This window comes from Monomorium pharaonis, chromosome 11 (genome assembly GCF_013373865.1).
Source record: "Monomorium pharaonis isolate MP-MQ-018 chromosome 11, ASM1337386v2, whole genome shotgun sequence".
Lineage (NCBI taxonomy): Eukaryota > Metazoa > Arthropoda > Insecta > Hymenoptera > Formicidae > Monomorium > Monomorium pharaonis.
The window spans coordinates 8,228,985-8,249,574 of NC_050477.1; the positions used below are offsets into that span (position 1 = coordinate 8,228,985).

The 20,590-nt window shown below is 30.4% G+C and overlaps 1 protein-coding gene across 3 annotated transcripts in view; it reads right to left on the bottom strand.

Annotated features, from left to right (window-relative positions):
• Nucleotides 1–20,590, bottom strand: part of LOC105840029 — a 172,609-nt gene that overhangs the window by 77,626 nt on the left and 74,393 nt on the right. Inside the window, exon 1 of one of the 3 annotated variants that reach the window (XM_036294058.1) lies at nucleotides 12,927–12,952. The exons of the other annotated variants lie outside the window; for them this stretch is intronic. The gene's annotated coding sequence lies outside the window, so the exon portion shown is untranslated. Of the gene's footprint in view, nucleotides 1–12,926; nucleotides 12,953–20,590 lie in introns of those variants that run through there. 3 annotated transcript variants of the gene reach the window in all.

Consider the following 20,590-nt stretch of genomic DNA (forward strand, 5'->3'; position numbering starts at 1 on the left):
AAGGGCTAGAGAAAGGGGGAATGACGGATTAATTCAATTAATCGGCCCAGACATCGATTAATTCTGCAAAAAATGGCCGATTGCCACTAACGATCTCGTTAGTTTTACGCGTTATTTCGCGAAAGTAGAAAACGAACTGTTGCACAATGGGATTGCGAGGCGTTAATTAATCCACGGCGCGCCAATTAGTGATCGCGAATGTCTCTTTGATGCTAGAAAGCTATCTACACATTCGCTATTATATGTGTGTATATTGTAATCATCGTCATTGCTATTTGTTACCGTTTGTTTTATTTTGTTTTATACTTTTTACTCAAATACATCCATCATTTAGGTGTATATCGTGAAAAAAAGGTCGAAGACAAATTTGCCTTGTCTTAAATAATTAAAATATCATATAATCTCTCGCAATAATTAATTTATAGCTATGTAACCACATCAAATTTAATTTATTAATGTGCTTAATGATATGCGTGCACATACGTGTCATATATCCTTTTATCGAATTGGTTAAGGCAGATATAACCGTGTCAATTTCAATTTAAGGGAACCGAGTAAACGGTTGAGGCAGCAAAACAATTGCGCATAATCCAGTATATTACTTAAGGGATTAAATAACATTGAATTGACATTATCGATAATAATAATCGATAGATTAATTATCACGGATCGTGCAGCACGAATCCTTCAGCGACGTCTTTAATAATACATGTTATTTTTACAGTACATCACGCATATCTTCGCCTCCGCTGTTGCTCGTTGCACGAATCCAATTTGTAACTTTGATTGCTTGCGACGGAAAAGTTTATCGAGAGATCATCAAAAAGCTCGCATCACCGATAAACGAGAAACGATTATCGATTTCGTAGGTATATCGGGATGGCGATTGACACCGGCACGACGCCAATATATGTGTATTTATTAAAGAGTTGTTCTCCATAAATATCGACAGTTATACGGCGGGATAGCCTAGAGGTTGGGGCAGATATTGGCTTACACGTCAAAATTAGTAATCGACGCGTCGGTGGATTTAATCGACGAAGAATCGTCGTTTCGCTTCCGATTTTACGACGCGGAAGTGAGCCTGGCCTCTATTAAATCTATACCGGACTTTCCTAAAATGTCTGGCTAAACTTTATCACTGCATGTAAACTTAATCAGCTGATTATTGTGATAACAAAATAGACATAAATCATCAAACCCATTCTTTCCGCTTATTTTGAAATATTAAGAATCGTCAATATTAATAATTTTGAAATTTTATTAGCATAATAAATTAATTTCTTGTGATTATTAAAACACAAAAAATATCACAATCATAATGTTACTATCAGCTGCTTCATTAGAATCGAAGAAATTAGGGTTATTTAAATTTGTAGCGCGCAATAATCCCAATCAGCTCGGCACTTGGCAATGTTTCTCGCGACGGATTTCTAATTACGTTCTAGTTGGGTCGGACTAGAATTTAGCTACCACGTCGTCCGTTATTTACGGCGCGAGCCAACCAAAAGGTATGCCCACTATTTGAAACGTTAATTGTTCCTACGTGTTTCTTGTACAAATAATTATAAAAGCATATTTCATGTCACATTGAACAGTGATTTGTAAATCGTAGAAATTTATCATTTTTTTCTTCCTTTTTAAATAATTCCTTTATACTATAAAATTTTATTTTATGCAGTTATTTATTATGGTGTACATTTCATTAAATGTAGAAAATAAGTTTTTCGAGAATTTCTGTTAATCGGAACTTATTTTTATTTTATTTTTGTTGTAACTGGCAAATATCACTTTTTCGCGCTTTCTCCATTTTTTCTTTTTTTTTTCTCATAATAAAATAGAATTAAAAATTTGATTTATTTTATTTGTTTGTAAAATTTTTATATCTTTTCTTTCAAAAATACAAATATAAAACATATATACAATATTTTTTTAAAGAAAACTTCTGAATTTTATAATTGTTTTTGTATAATTTTATTACATAATTACAACTTATTATTGACTTTATTAATTGATATATTTCTACATAAAAAATTATAAATTTATATTACTTAAAACACTGATCGTTATTATTAATTAAGATATCTTCTATTAATGTCGTTATATCGAATATCTATTTTATATATACATTTGTATTGCATTGTGGAGTATCTAAAATTATTGTTATTATAGGCTAATTATAGCTATCATTAATATACTAAATTCCCGCCTTGTGCGACGACACAAGTTCTAGGAAGGAGAAACTTAGAGGATTATTCATAATTTATGTAAGAAACGAAACAAAAGCTGCAAAAGCTGTCGCATAATTTTATCCTACGGACCGTCGAAGTTTGGACGTCCCGATAATTTCCTCTCTTGTGGATTTCCAAGTGGTTTCAACTTCCTCAGCTCTTTACATATCCATAGAAACTCTGCCATAGATATCAGACTGAAGTATCGACACACTGTCTTAAAAATTCGGCAATTAGCAAAAAATAACGAATAACATATTGCAAGATTCTGAATCATTTTATTGATTTACTTTAACAACATTAGAAGATTCATAAAATGATTGAAATATTGTTTGAATTCCAAGAACTCTACTAAAATCAGAATATTTAAATAACAAAAAGCGCAATTCCATTTTGGTTCAGTTCAATTAAATCGAATCATGAGGTTTTCGATTACATAGGATCCTATATTTGATTCTGTCTTGCGCTTTGTGGTTATCAATGTCATTTCACATCAATAAATCGTTACTGTAACAACCTCATATAATACCGTATAGTATAAGTTTGCAGAAAATAGCTAATAATAATAGGTGATAATAATATGACTACATTAATTATTAAAAATTTTAATCAAGTCGAAAGATCAAATAAATCTCAAAAAATAAATTATTTATTGAAAGACTTTGACTACTTTGATTTTGTTCAATAATGCTAATCTTACATAATACGTACGATTTAGCATCGTTGATATATTGTAGATTCCGCGAATAAGCTCATGCGCGCAAAATTGATCTTGCAACTTTCCGCACGCATGCGCTCGGATAATTAGCGCTAATTAGGGAAATTGACGAGCGGAAAACCTTAAATTCTTGGCCAAGGTGCAAGTAAACAATTACGCGCGTTTACTTAGAACCATTCACGGTAAGACGCGAGCGAATGTGAAGCGACGTGAAAGTATAAATGTTTACCCTGGAAGTGAACCGCAGTGAAGTGAGAATGAAGAAGATAAAAGCTGAAGAAAGGAGAGAGAGAAAGAGAGAAAGAGGAATGAAGGATGAATTAAACGATACTATTCGTAGAAAAGAATAGAAAAGTTTAAATCTCCGAATAATAACGATAAGACTCTAAATTTAAAGACTCTGAAGAATATGATATAATATATATATTATCCAATCCAAAAGACAAAATATATTTAATGAGAAACATAATCTCTAAATGGGAGGTTAGCACCCCATCATTTTCTCGATACAGAGATCTGGCTTTTTAATTTGCGAATTAAGCATTCATGTGGCAGCAGTTGATGCAAATCGATTTATAAATAATTACTGTTTCTCTAATAATCTGTAATTTGTAATTATTCATTTACATATTCATAATTTGTATAATTCATAATTATGGAATTACATATATTAATATATATGATTCTATAATTAATCTGTAATTTATAATTTATACAAATTAAATTTATATATTAATTATTATATTATACAATAGACTTAATTCAGCACAATATTTTCATTGAAAAAAATATGCCAAATGTTTATCTTGATAATAATTTCCAGACTCAACTAGATTAGTCGTGTATAATATGACTATTCCTGTAATAGCCAATTAAATTACATATTTTATGATATGTTGTGCTATTGCATTGAATATGCAATAGTAACGCGGTTATTATGATTTGAGATTAGTAGTGTTAAATATATTGTAGTATTAAATGTTATATATATCATATAACTCAATATATTATACATTTGATATTTGAAAGGTCCTTACCTCAAAATTGAAAAGGTTTATTGTAATTAACTCTAAAGTGATATAATAGAATGTTATGTAATATTTAAGAAAAATAATCTCAATATATTATATAATTCTGTTATTACAAGTGTTTTCCATTACATAATATATACATAGTACATACATGTAAAATTATAAATCAAATTATACCATATGACAGATATCGTTCATTATAGATATTCTAAAATAGACTTAATACACTAATTAACGATGGCGTGCTGATTATGCTACACCAAATGTACGCGTATATTGTGTTAAGAGACGCAATATTGTGCAATCAATAATTGATTACATTGTTAGAATCAGCCACAATACAGCACAACTTATTCACATACACATAGGAACGTTTGATTGACATAATGCATGTATAATAACGTATAATAATAATAATGTTAACAATGATATATACTACACGCATGTACAAAGAAACCATAAATAAATAATTTTATCGGGAAGTTTGCAGATTGCAATTGAAACCAACTAGTCTCACTAATATAATAATGCTAATACAATAATAAAGAGGGAAATAATAATATAAAATAGAAGAAAAAAATTGATAATAATAATTGTATATGTATATGTAATTGAAATGTGTCTATTTCATATTAATCAATCCACTTCAAAACCATCATTACTAATTACGAGTTTTGCAACACTACTTAACAGAATTAACATATATTTTGTAAAATAAACTCTAACATATTTAAAAACCAGACGGATAAAGATAACAGATCTAATGATAATAAAAATCTATTGGAATATGCTATCATTCGGTCTATTCTCTGAACTGATCTTTAAAATATCTTTAGAATCCTTGTTATTAGTATTTTCTCCATTTCTTTTTGCAAAACATAAATTAATCTTTATATTATTGCAGGTCTTTCAATTATTATTCATGAATATTAAGAAATGTTTCAGATGAAGATTGACGAATTTCGAGCAATGTTGGAAACTTCGGAATTATTCTGTATATTATATAACTACCCTTATCAGAAAACAATAAAGAATAACAATAAACAATAAAGAGAAAGGCTCAAAGATATTCTTGAGTGTTGTCCGCGCAATTGTGGTACGCAAAATTACGATCGCGGGGAAATCTAATTATCTTCGAACGACCTTGCCGGAGGATTGCCTTGAGCCTCGTTTCGACTTTCGATGTAATCTCGAACTCACGACGCAATGTTAATTGCGAGGGAGGCAGCGTAAATTCAATTCTCCCTGCTGTCTTACCACGTCGCGACGACCGGCATAGTAAACTTTACGGCACGAATTAAGAAGCTTATAAAGAACCGCTGAAACCGCTTGACAATTTTACGCGTAAAAACCGGAAACTCATCTTAAGAAACATGTCGTTATACTTGTATTTTTACCATTATTATTATTATTATTATTATTTATAACGTTAGAAGTAAAAATTTGTGTTACACAATTTAAAAAATGAACAAAATCACAAACATTAGTCATGAGCCTGACAACGAATAATGTAATCTTATTCTTTGTATTAATTTCAATTTTTTATACATATAAGTCAAAAGATATTCAATATAAACTGTCACTGTCAGTGAGACAATTTATAACGATTAGTGACATAATTAACTTATATAATCTCATTTCTATTATAGCGTGATTGTTCTGCGAGATGTAATTGAAATCTACAAAACTTAAAAAGCCATTCTGCTTTTAAGAGAACTTTCTTAAATGTAATATTTTTCTTCCGAGCAATTCGACGATGTGCAACTTTCGTAAAAATAACATTGGTAAAAAATTGAGAAACACAGAAAGTCTTTGTGTTTCGCTGTCCTTTACAGGTTTTCCAATTCAACGCTCAATGAATGTTACGCTATTCCAATAATCAAGTGGGAGTTCCATTCTGACGCCGATCCTATTGTGCTTTTGCTTCATTTATTCGTTAATGTCATTGCTAAACGGTTCCACAACCAATACAAACTTAGCTCCTTGGCAGAGAACTGTTTCGCACGCACTGTCTTGGTGACAGTTGACGTTGCAACAACGTTACTGGGTGACTCAACTTGAAAACAATTCCAGGCCCCCTGTTTATGCCCTTTTCTCATCTTTTTGGCAAATTTTCTCTTAAAATATCATCAAAAAGTTCAGCTGAACTGCGTATTCGTAAAATGGAGAAGTGTATTATAAGCACTTCATAGAATTAAGAATAATTATCGCATATATGTTATATGCAAAGCGCACCCTAAGATTAATATCTCGTGTACCCGCCCTTATGACCTCGCACAGGACAATCCCGCTCGAGGATTCCGCTCACGCGTATGCCGCTTAAGATCTAATTTTTTTTCAAGCGAATGCGCCATTCACCCTTTCCCTTCTTCTTACACTGCGCTCGCATTTGGCTGCGAGTGAATTATTAAAAGTTCACTCAGGGATTCCCGAGAGCGGCACTGGTCTGCAAAAGGAGGATGATTGCAATCACGTCGGCTCGTAAAGTGATCACCAACACGTTTCCAGCTGCATCCCGATGCGCCGAATTGCAGACCAAATTGCGGACTCTAGAATGCATTGTCTTGGAAGAACTGCGCTCACGCGGCAAGTAAGGGACGCCGCGGCAACATAAAATCACTTCCGCTTACGACTATACGAAAAATTTTTCACGATTTTATTTCTCTCGCGCGTTAATTATTTTTTATTTAGTCTTTTTAATGAATATTACAATAACATAATATGCCGTAAAATATAAACGTAAAATTGTTGAATAATATAAAAATTAGAAAATATTATGTATTGTATAGAAATTGGAATAATGTAAATCTAATGATAAAATTCTCTAGAAAAAGGAATATAAAATGTATATAATAAGTGTATTTTAAACTTTAATTTTTATTATTCCTATCTGCAAATTATCTCCAAATCTTAAACTTGACATCGTTAAATGATTCGAAAATATTCCCTCGTCTAATGAGTTATTTAATATATTTTCCATTTAGTTTATATTCTGGTTTCTGCGCTCATTTCGTGTTTATTATGACCTCAGCATTTCATCACTCTCTGTCGTGACATTCGATTTAATTTTTACTTATAATCTCCTTTAAGGAATTGCATTTTCAACTGGTATTACTAAAACATTATTCTTAAGTATTTGGTTTTGCATCGTAAATGCGGCATTATTAATTCGCACGAGCGAACAAGCGTGCGGAATTCCATGACAGGCGAATGCATTAGGATGGTTTTACCGCGGTAATTCGATTTCTTCGCGTCGCAATATACAATCCATCCCTTTCGTCCCTTTCATCCCTCTCGTCCCTTTCATCATCCACCTGATAGTGTCCGCGTCAATGTAATTGCGCCAATTATCATCCTTTCCCCACACCCCTCTATTTCCAAGTTTCCACATTTCTAAGTTGTAAACTTTAAACGTAATAAATAACGGAACACTAACGTAATGTAATACAATGTAGTACTGTATTTTTCTGCATAATATTTCGCGCAAATAATACAATTTATTTTAGCCATTACACATATTAACATTTATAATTTGCATACGTCAAATTATTAAAATATGTATCGTACAACTCTAATAATATATTTTTTAAAAAAGAGGAATTTCAGAAAAAATTTACGCTCACACGTAACGTTCTTGTGTAAATAGTTTCAACTTTTTTAAAAACTCGCTGTGCGTTATAGCGGGAAGTAATTAAAATACTTGAAATAATAACATACTAAACGATGTGGGATAAACTTTGTAAATGAGAATTTAGGAAAGCTCGCAGAACATTAATAAGGTGCACTCTATTCTCCACAATTTTTGCATTTATCTTTTAGTCTACTAGTCCACTAGCAACGTGCAAAAGATTTTAGTAGAAAACTTGAAAACAAGTGTAAGCTAAAACTTTCATAGCATCATGTCTCGCATAGTTTTGTACGTAGTCATGCCAAGAAAAAGAGGAAAGATAAAGAGAAAAAGAAAGAGAGAGGGAGAGAGAGAGAGAGGGGAGGGGGAGAGAATACTTCAATTTAGAAAAATAATAGTGAAAGAAATGGAGATACTTATTTATTATTTCTAGCAGTTTGTAATGTATTATTCTTTAGAAAATCGACGCATCGAGAATCGTCGACTAAGCAAAACTTTTCGTCGCGCGAGAATTTAAGCGACTTAACGGAAAAACAAAGACGAGGATCTCTCATCCTCTCCCCTCAAAAAAGGAAACTTCCTCGATTCGTTCCGCTTGCGAATCCTTTAATTTCCAAATTGAATTCTGCCAAGGAAACTTTCCTCTTCCGTTTCCGGCTCGCGTAACTCGATTAATCGACCCACTTGGATCTCGTCGACCTCCAAAAGTCGATCTCTACAAGATCCTAGCGTGACGATATATGTCGTTAGATCATTCCCCATCTCTCTCTTAATTCTCCATTAATTTCTACTTGTCCATAATATTCAACCATCTATAAATTTAAAAATTTGCAAAGATGTGTGTATCTGGCGAATTCAAGAAATGAATCGGGACACATACAACTAATCAATAATTCGACTCGAATCGAAGTTCTTTTTCGCACTATGCAATCTTCGCATCTGCAAAGGGTAAAAGGAAAACGACACGCTCGCACATCGAACATTAGAAGGGAGCGTTAATACCAATCGGAATCCTCGCGTAATTGATTCCACGTTTTAAGAGCGATCTTCCTCCCCTTCCGAACCTCTCGCTGTTTCCTCGCCCTATGGCCAGTCGGCACTTTGTTTCCGGGGCGACGGAGGGATGTACGTGATTCGATTTGGCGCATTCCGATTTAAACTTTTTCTCGAATTCGCGAATGCGAGTATCCGGTGACAACTTCGCGCGGGTAATTTCCGTTTGATTAAGGAACCGGAGAAAAAACGTGTTCGACGTGTTTGAGGGTAAAGGGGAATGAGGAATCCAATATTCGCGGTGGACGCCGAGGCGTGGGGGGGGAGTGGGGGAGAATTAGAAAATGGTCGGCTGGCCGACTGGCCGATGAAAGGATGCATTATTTATCGGCGCGTTTTTCTTTTCCGACGTGGAATTTATGGTTTTCGTTTGGGCATGAAAGTATGGCTAGAAATTGTTTTATATTAATAGCCAAGGATAATAGATAGCTATAACCAGCCTCTGAGCCGTTAAACCGCATTAAGGGATTATTTTAAAAATTCCTTCTTAAAAATCCAGATATAATGCTGAAAAATCTCATTAGTATCTGAAAATAAGAAGACTAGAGAAAATGTGCTCAAAGTGAAAGTAATCGCGTGTTACGAAGTCACCTATTCTACATAGAGTGTAGCTTTAATTTATGATAAATATTCATGAATTCAGAAATTTCCTAGCAGATTCACAAATAAATTCATGAAGTAAAAGAGATATTTGACGATTAAGAAGGAATGGTAAGAAAATAATCGAGCAACTAGCGATACTTGTAAAGTTCAAATTTATGCAACATCTGTGAAGATATGAATAAAAAAGCATCATATTTACGACTTGCTTTTTGCGATCCTAATCAAACTTTATTTCCTGCAACTTCCTTTCCTGTTCCGGGAAAAACCAATATACGGTCTTGTATTTTTTAATATATATACGTTTTTATGTCAATTATCAAGTTTCAAAATTCTAAAAACTATTAATTTAATTGTACACATTATTAAATAAAATTATAAAATATTTTTTTAATATTTAATTGCAGTAAAATATAACTTTCTATACAGAAATTTGTGAAAAATTATTAGTTTGCTAAAAAAAAATTACGCTTTTATGTGTATATTTTTATAGCATATTTTAATTAAACTATTTAAAAATTTCTGTATTTCTTATACACATACAAAAACTTTATGACATATAGTAGCTTATAAATTTATAATACATGTGCATAAAACTAATCTTATCTTACTACTTGTCGTCAAAAAAGTAAAATCTAATTCTCCTGCAATATCTGTTAAAATAAACCTACCAATTTGTTCAAGACTTTTTGCTCATCATGAAACGTCCTGTATGCTCATATATATCAGTATGCAGATATGATGGATCGAAAAATGGCTACCTAGTAAATGTTAAGATACTCATGACAGCCTAACGTACTATAATACATTTCGTGCTGTGTAAAGATGAACGCGGCCGATTATTCCGGAATCCAATTTTTCCATCGCGATGCAAGTTAACGCTGTCTTCGTCGGCGGCGGCGTATATAGCAGGCGCCATTTTTACGGCGCGAACGCCGGTGCTGCAGCACAATCCGCACGGCTCGCGTCCGAATCGAGTTATCGTTCGTCCATTCGAGAGTCGGCCATTCGTCAGCCGACGGAATTGCTTCTCGAAATGGAGCGGCCCGGTTATAACGGAGTACAGCGCGGCCGCTATTTGAAAGTCAAATACTTGCGTGGCGGAGGACGAGAACGAGGAAAGGGGAAGGGCAGAAGGAAAACCGGAGATCTCTTGGGAGATCTCAAGACATTTCGTACCGTCCCTGATATCCTTCGTAGACCGCAGACTTCATCCGATTAACGCGAGCTCCTATAATGCGGCATGGAGCATCTTGCCAAATTGGCTACGGCTGGCTCAATTAAATCGAAATCAGCTGATAGGAAGCGTAATGGACATCGAGGGGTGTCAGGGTAATCTTTCGTGGCCCACCACGAAAATGGTTAGCTTTTCAATTCACCGAAGAACATTGAAATTTTGTGCCAATTTTTAGAGATGATATCAAGAGATTCTCAGCTAACGCTCGTGTAACATTCATCGATTTCTGCTTACTGTCCTATAGCTAAACAGGATAGAAACTGTTTCAAATAGTGTCTTGTTTCTTATAGAAAGTTCTGTCTATTTTAATTAATATTTTTAATTGTTTCTCATATAGAAATACGGTGTTTAAAAAGTTTAATTAATATTCCGTTATTATATTACTTTATGTCATTATATTATAATGTGAAGAGTGAGGTATGTACAAAAAGAAATATCTCAAACGTTTAAATTTAGCTATAGTGCTATTTCGAATTGACATTAAATTTATTTGCATATTTTTAAATATATTAAAACTTTTAATATATTAAAACCATATTTTTAATCAATAATTTTTTACCAATATTTTTAATAAACTGAATTATTCGCTGAATAGCACCACCTTTTCCTTAACATTAAATACCGTAATAAGAATTTATTGCTTGGTGATTAAATTTCTGTAGAAGAAAAATTTATTTAAGAATTTTCTGAAAGATAAAATTTTCTTATTAATACTTTTCTTACTAATCTTGCTCTTTAATTGAACAAAATCTTTAACTTTCGATCGCCTTCAGCCGAAAAGATATTAATATCGCAACTTTGAAACAATGGCTTTTCTTCTTACTTACTTAGTGCAAACTTTGTCATCCTTCCTCGATAGGAAAGCTGATAGTTCTGGAACACTCTACGTACATATTACGTTTACACCACTGTTAATACTTCTATAAAATACATGATAAAATACAAACACTAAATTCACGGAAAGTTATATAAATATTTAACGAAGATTAATTGTTTTCTATATATTGTTCTCTATATTATGCATGAAATAATGGTAATAAATAAGCAAAGGATATAATTCATTAAATGTAATATATATTCGTGGACGATAAATTTTTTTATTTAAAAAAAGCACAAACTAAATTTTCTAGAAATCTGCTCTTTAAATATCAGGACTATATACAAGAACGAAGAACCCTGAACATATTGATCTGCTCATTTTTAATAAAATACTGAGCCGTGCATTCTGTATACAATATCAATTTCGTATCATGCGCGATATTTAATCTTCACAACTAGCAAAAAAATAAAGATGGCTTCAAAAAAAAATTTTTTCATATACCGCTCTCATCAGCTACTCGGTATAATAAAGGTTTGTTTTACTACTACATTATTATGTAATATGATAGCTTCTCCAACAAGTGAGGGGAAAAACGCCACTTGTTGATCGCTTTGACCAACCACTGGATATTATATTATTACTCATTCCTGTAATATCACTACTTTCTTTTTGAAATATCGAAGTTAAAGAAGCAATAGCTATTATAATAAAACAGATTATTAAATAATCTGACCTAAAATACTTCTATACAAAAATTGAAGTTGAGAAGAATAATTATATCAATAAATTCCGTTAGCAGAATCGAGTGACTATTATTACATTGTTATATAACTACAGCTATTGTACAGCTGATGATAATTAAATCTTTATGTTCGATAGTGTGTTCATATAATTAAAAAGAGCGATTATATGTATACTCTCGTTAAGACACTTCTAATCTTTCTCAAACAAATATTTAAAAAGAGAGGAAAATTCGAAAGAAAATCAAAATAACTGACACGTAAAAATTAATTCATCAATTAAATACTTGGCAATGAAATAATTCGCGATTTATTTTGCTATATTTTTTTTAATATCTAATTGAACATGCTCCAAATGTAAACAAAAATAGAAATACATTCGAATTATCTCCATAAAAAGTTATTAACTTTAAACTACATATATTTTTATTCTTTATTTGCAAGGAATACTTCAATTCGTTCTCCTACACTACATACGCAATTTCAATCTAACCCACTTGTAATTGAACAAGCGATCCAAATAAAAAATAATATAAAGTTCGGATCGATTCACCAAGTTGGCGACTATGACGGTACAGCACGGACCTACCAAAATCACGCTCTGATATATAGATTAAAGTTAGTTGTCGCGTATGCCACGCGTGACGGAACGAATCGCGTCGGGACGCCGCACGTCGAAATCCACCGTCGCCGTGACGGAGTTCCGCGTAGTTACAGTTTCGATTGCGGGCGTTGCGACACCCCAGCAACCCCTCGGTCTCGTCTACGACAACCGTTCGTATATTCGTGATCTTGCTGAACAAATAAATTTTACTCGTAACATCGAATAGAATTTCAGACAAATTATTATTATTGCGCATAAACTTACTTCGAATTTTATTTCTCGGCAAATATCTCATCTGAAAACATAAAAAATTGTAAATTACCGCAAGCAAAATAATTGGACGTAAATTAAAGGTGAATTAATTTAATATAAAGTAACATTTTGCAATTAATTTATTATAAACTGCAATTTGTAGATTGACATAAAATTTAATTCGGATCACCGCTTTTATTTCACATAAATTCAATTTACTTTATGAATAAATGTTATTACTCTGAAAATCTGAATGAGATATACATCCCAATTTATTTAATTTATATATATTAATTTTAATTAATTTATTATAGAAATTAAAAGATAATTTAATTTCGCAATAAATAATAAAAAATAAGTTTTATATTTGTCCACAAAAATGACTATTCTTTTAGAGTACGTAAATATCTTAAAAAATTAATCTCAAATGATATTTTCTTGCATTATCATTATACATTGAAATAACAACAGACCACAGATCACGCGATCAACGTCGCCATAAATCATTGTGTTGCTTCCATTCGTACAATAATTTCATGATAATCCACGTGTGAAATCACCGTGCTCGTATCTGTCCTGTTTGTTTAAACAAATACATCTAGTGTATTCGCACGATAGCCAATCAGCGGACGACACTGATTAGAGCGACTTTGTTAATTAATTCCGATAAAGAACATCCACCTTATATTAGCATTAATTAAACATTGCTCCGCTATGTGCAAAAAATTCCCAATCTTTATATTATATTATATTATACTTTCCAATCTTTTCGTCATTCTACTAATTGCAAGAGCAATGAAAATATTCGGATTAATCAATTAAGACATAGACTCATGGGTCAAGTATCCATTTGGCTAATTATTCGATATTTAAATATTATCACAACGAATTGGCACAGCTTTCCGAATTAATTTTCCCATTTTTAAATAATATGATATTCATATTCATTAATTATTATTATTATTAAACATTAAGCAATTTTATAAAAAAATCGATTAACATAGTCGATTAAAATTTTCAATTTGTTTTTTATTGTATATTAAACGGACAAGACTAAATTTAAAATAGTATTCTAATTTTGACTAATTTTCCAAGCGCTTTCCACATTTCAATGTTTAAATATTGTTTAAAAATAAAGTAATGTGTAAAAATATTTTGGAACTTCTGTATATGATATATATATATATATATATATATTTATAAGTATATATTATATTTATATTTAATTTATATCTCATTTAAATAATCTTACATTTCTTTAAAAAAATTTCTATAATTCTTATTAACTCTGCAAAGATCGTCAGATTACTTTTGCGAGAAACTTTAATATCAAGATGGGATAAGCCGATAATTGGACGCCATATTGACGTTTTCGCTTCTTTAACAAGATGCAAACGCATCGCCTCGCATTTTATTATAAATATAAATTCACAGCAAATGGCTGCTGTTTCCATACATCGTTAGTATGTATTATGAAGTGTTAATAGAAGATCTCAACTTGCATTAACTTGTCTAGTCGTGATAAATTCATAATATGCAGTCGTGACACTGTAGTTATTCGAGAATTCGTCATTAAATCTAAAGCTGTGAATTGTAATTGTATCATTTCATTCCGGATGTAATATAATATGAAATAATACTCACGCGTAATACACGCGCGTATCATTATATTTTTGTAATAATTTACAAGATCGGCAGTATATATCAGAAAACGTGTCATTAATTCTGGTCAATTAATTCTGAAAAATTTTATATTACGCCACGCATTCATTTTCCACCTCTTACATGCGTGTTATTTACCGCTAAATGCTTATGTCCGCATAAATAATTATTCTATATGCGGACACGTCATTTTAATCCAGACTGGATTGCGTCCAACTTCGCGTTACAGTTGTTTCGTATATTCGAAATAGAATGATTCACAGACAAAGACCTTGTTCTAATTCGACCTCTGAAAATTCAAGAAGCTCGTTGAATCATTTGAGCAGGTGCGTCTAACGCGTGTCGCATTGCATCTTGCAGCTTGTACTTATTTACTTGTTGGAAACGTCGCTAACGTAACGAGATTTAATTACAAATCTATTAAATAACAATTAATATCTTCTTTTCTTCTTACTCTCTCTACAACTACACATATTTAATTATACATAATATTAAAATTATATTCTGTTATTGTATTTAATATCGTATTATATTTTATAATGTATATTTATTAATTATATATTTATATTTTATAATTATAGTTATATAAAATTATTACACGAGCATACTCACATATTTTGAGAATATTCTTAATAAAATTTAATGCGCTGGAAAATGAAAAATGAAAATTTCATAATTTAACGTCAAATTTAATCGATTAATCTTCCTTCAAAGCAGCTGATAACAATTTTCTAAATATTAATTCTATTCAATTATAAGTATAATCTATAATAGTTACTACTTTAATTTATTCAATCATTTTCATATTACAGTGTAAGAATAATTTGTGAAATTTACTGACAATATTAACAAAACATTAAGTATTTATTATTAAACATTTATTTAATAATATTGAAAGATTTTGTAGAAAAAAAATTTATGTTTATGAATTGATCCTTCCTTAATTCCAGTTCATAATTTTTACAGATACGTCTTTTAAGTTTATACACAAAAAAAGTAATAAGGCCAATAACATATGTAATTACGGACTGTCAACTACATAAAATACTCAATACAATATTTACTGTTAATGCAAGTACAATGTTGACATTGTACTGCAATAGCATATATTATTGTATTGGGAATATTTGTAATTGGCCGCCCGCAATTACTATCTTATTGGATATATTGTATTTTTTTCAGTGTAGACTATTACTTCCTTAGCAAATGCTTGCTCTTTCGATAGAGAGATTTGTCTATAGATTCAACGATATATAAATTAAACATCTTCAAGAACTAATAAAAATTTTTGATAAAACTTATCAGCTTCATCAAAATGATAATTATCTTTACTAGTGGGGAATTTCATTGTAATAAATAAAATTTCCTAAATAACAATTTTATCAAAAACTAAACATTGAGTTATATCTTTTTGTTAATTAAATATCAATTTATCTATTTATTTAATTATAACGAGTAGTCAGAGTTTGATGTTAACAGATATAGGTTGACATATATCTAGTTATACACTACCAAATGGCTTTATTGACCCGCAAAACCGATTATAAGCGAAGACGCGGCTTTATATAGGATTATTGAATAGACTTGGGTCAGTAAAGTTGATTATTAATTGTACTAACTGTACAACTATGCAACTATAGTTATAAATACCATATAATTATGTAATTATAGTATTATATAATTACATAGTTAATATTATGTGATTATTATATGATTGTCAATTAGCAACACAGCTTTAAAAGTTACTCAAGTAGAAATATCTAAAATTAAACCGCCATCGATTTCTTTCATACATAAATGAGATCATACATAAAGTATAATACGTATGTATGTGCGTGCGCGCGTTTATCCATATATCACCAAAAGCATTCTTGTAACCACATGCGACGGCGTATATTATAACGAAAAGTGAATATTTGAAGAATTTATTTCATTTATATTAATTACACCTAATTTGCATCAACTAGGTAAGCAAAATCAATAATCAAGTCACATACACATTTAGTGAATATACGTATATCGATTACCTCTTACAGCTCAAATACAGAACATGAGTAAATATCACGTGTATATGTGCACAACGCGAGTATGGATAAGATTTTTTCTCTGTCGAAAACATTTTCAAAATGGTCATTAGTTTGTACGCGCAATTTCTATTGCTCATTAATTTAATTTAATATATCTAGATAAAAATTTAACATATCAAACAATCAATTAGAAGTCAAGTATTTGATGAGACTCTAACAATAAATCAAAGAATAGAGTAATAATAACTAGTTCGAACTATTATTTAGAATAAATTTCTCAATAAACTAGTATTTATAATAAAAAAATTTTTTTAAAATGATTATATCATATTTTAATTTTTGCCTTTACATTTTCTTTTAATAACGATGTTATATGTATATAACATTTGAAGATGGAATGTGGGAACCGTTATTAAATACATCAAATTCAATACAATAAATACAAATAAAATATAATAAATACAATCAATAATAACTGCTAGTAAGAATAATGCAACGATAGTAATACTCGGTTTTTATTTCAGTAGATCTATATTTTTACAAGTATCAGAACTTAAATTCTTTACAATAGTAACTATTTTAACACCTTTTTACTAATTATTTGTAATTTTAAAGAGAGAGAGAGAGAGAGAGAGAGAGAGAGAGAGAGAGAGAGAGAGAGAGAGAGAAATTTACAGTATATCAAAACATGCCATAAATGTCTAGTTTACTAGTTCATTATTTAGTTTTCATGAATTTTTTAAATAAAACAATAATATCTAAATATTAGATTATTTATAATATTTAAACATGTATACATATATCAAAAGCATACACCGTTCATGTAACTGACGGCTAAATGTTATACAAAAGTAAATCAAGATTTTTATTTCCTTTAATTTAATTAATATTCCAATTAATTGTAATAAGAAAAACAAATAAAGAATACAATAAGAAAAGAATAAAAAAATACAATATAAAAGAACAAAACTTCCAACTTTCAGTTTTTCAAGAAATCAACTTTATTTCTATAAATAGTTAAATATTTGTATTCGCATTAATTAAAATTAATTATATAAAAATATCTTTTACCCATTGCACAGAAAAGATAATTTCTTTTTCTATAATTATAAAAGAAATATCCAACATCTGGAGAAGGAAGTGCATCAGACATGTATACGCATATTTAAAACGTGCATTTAACGATCAATATTATTAATATTAAACATTGGTTTTTATATAATTTATTATATAATTTATTATGCAATACATAATAAATATTAATATATTTTTGTATCTGTTCTATGTCATACAACTAATGATGCTATAATTATGAATAATATTATAAATTATATGTCTACTTTTAATCTGTTGAAATTATTAAAATGTTATAAATTTTTTTATCAAATTTGTTTAATCTCATTTATTAATTAAATTAAAGGATTTAATGTAACAGTTAAATTTATATTTTTATATATATATAATAATATATATTACTATATCATAAACAATTCTGATTTAATTTAAAATGAGAACATTCAATTTTCCCAACTTCATTTCTCTTTAAGTAAGATTAATTTAATTGTCATAGATGGAATTGCTTAATTTATCTTCATGTGAACGCATTTTGTGCTTTAGTTACAAATAACAATGGCGAAATATTATTTTTAAATTTCAATACATTGCTTGTTTGCTTAAAACAATGGATTGTTATAACGATTGTTATACGTGAGTGTCGACAAGTCCCTTGCGAAAAGTACGCATAAAATGGCAAAGCAGTAGATTAATTTACGCCCCGACTTTATGTTGTTTCAAAATAAAATCGTTAAATTAATATAGTATGAAAATAAAACGGATGTGCGCCATCGCTCAATTTCTATCCAGCATGGAACAAAAGGGCGCCGCCATCATCAGCATGTCAACCCTTTTCAAGGAACTCGTGAGGTCGTTAGCAGTACGAACTTGTTATTGCATATTGTCGAACGCCACATTGTCTATCTGGCAATATTGCAGTTTGCATTAACTCACGAAATCGCAAGCAAGTCGTTCGCGCGGAATCGCCCGCGATTCCCATAATTCCAGCGGTCGCTTTGTCGCAACTTCATCGCAATGTTGTCGCAACAGGACTTTGTTGCAGCCGTTAATTAGCAACTCTAAAATAGACGTCAAAAAGTCGTATACGCGTACCGGTGGAAATACAGATTCGCGGCTCTATTGGAGACCCAATTATTTCAACCGAGCTACATACATTTTATCTGCAATTATTGAACGAATAAACATACGGTTTGTATTTACCACGCTCATGCATCACGTACAAATAGTGATGGGGAATGAAATCAATAAGCAGGATGTCTTGCAACTCGCAAATTTCAGCCTAATTTCAGCAGGTAATATAAATTTAGAATAAATTTTTATTTAACAAAATATCAAAAGTATGGCATTAAAAATTCATCATTCTTTTTAATACGTTATGTAATACGTATAATACCATTCAAAAATTGAAATAATTTTTTTCCGTTTCTTATTTTGATATTCCAAATTAAAATCTCAATATCATAGTTTCATATATTTATTGTATCTATACAATAAATAACAATACCATGGAATTGCTGAAGTTCAGCTGGAAAACTAAATTTAATAAATTGTTATACATAAGTAAAAAAATTAAGTAAACTATATTAAAAATTTTATAGTAAATTTCTCTAGATTTTTAAAGACTTTTTTAGTCATTTTTGGTAAGAATAAATTTATTCGACTTCATGTTAATTTTTACGAATGAGCCGATAATACTAATATACTATTATAAAAATGAATAAAGTGCATAAGCTATTTAGTTTGTGCAATTTATTCATTTTTATATAAATTTCTTATTAACAATTTATTGCTCAATTTTATAAATTTTTGTAATATTCTACATATTTATTTATATTCTTACAATTATTACAAATTACATATTAAGAACTGTATGTTTAAGAGAAAAAGCAAAAGAAATAAAATCTCTAATGATAGATCAAGTCACATTAGGCAGTTTGCCAAGCAATCTAATAGTGACGCATTCTTATGCCTCACCGGACGATAAATTGCGATTGAGAAATTAGAATTATACAAATTATTATGTGATATTTCATTCAACGAAAATTAATCGGCAATTCTATTCTATTTAAAAAAAAATACAAAAATTTATACATATACATATATAATCACAATTATAAATAGCACTGCAAATCAATAAGATTTCACTGATTCTATAATTTAGAAAGTATATTATTTTATTTATTATTTTTGGAAAAAACTTATTTTTCTGTTTAACTAAATAAATATGTATTATGTAATCTGCGCCGAATACATTAGCCTTTGTTTATATCTTTGAAATCCAAAAATAAAATTTTTTCTTTTAATTGAAAACCGAAAAAAACAATTAATTAAGTATATTTTATATAAAGTTATGCAAGTATCAATTTTAAGTAAAGTGATAAGATAAATAAAGTATATAATCGGGTCATTTGTTTTATTTTTATAGATCGGGCCGTTTTAAATCACCGGGGATATTTTATCGACCTTCTTTTTATTTCTAGAATAGCTGTCGGTGACATTTACCTGACATACTGCAAAGTCGAAAATCCGTGATGGTGTTCAATAAAGACGAAATTGCACGATCCAAACACACGAAATATACGCATTGATGTTTAATGCAAAATTCAAATTGCCTTCCGACGTCCCTCTCCCGCCGCGGAAACATATGACGCAATCTTGGCAGGTATTGTCAGGAAACGGGCGACATCTTTAATGTATGAGAGAGAAACCGGAATAGGGTAGGGTAGCTGCTACATAATTGTCGGTACGAAAAGGGATGAAAGAGAAAGGAAGGGATAAGAAAATCAAGAAAGAGAAGAAACGTCGACACGTAAATTCTTATCAAAGAAAATCGTGCAGATTTGCATCGATTCTTTTAGAAATTGATCTCTAAAAAATGCGATGGGTAAAAATTTTAAGATCGATATGAAAGTA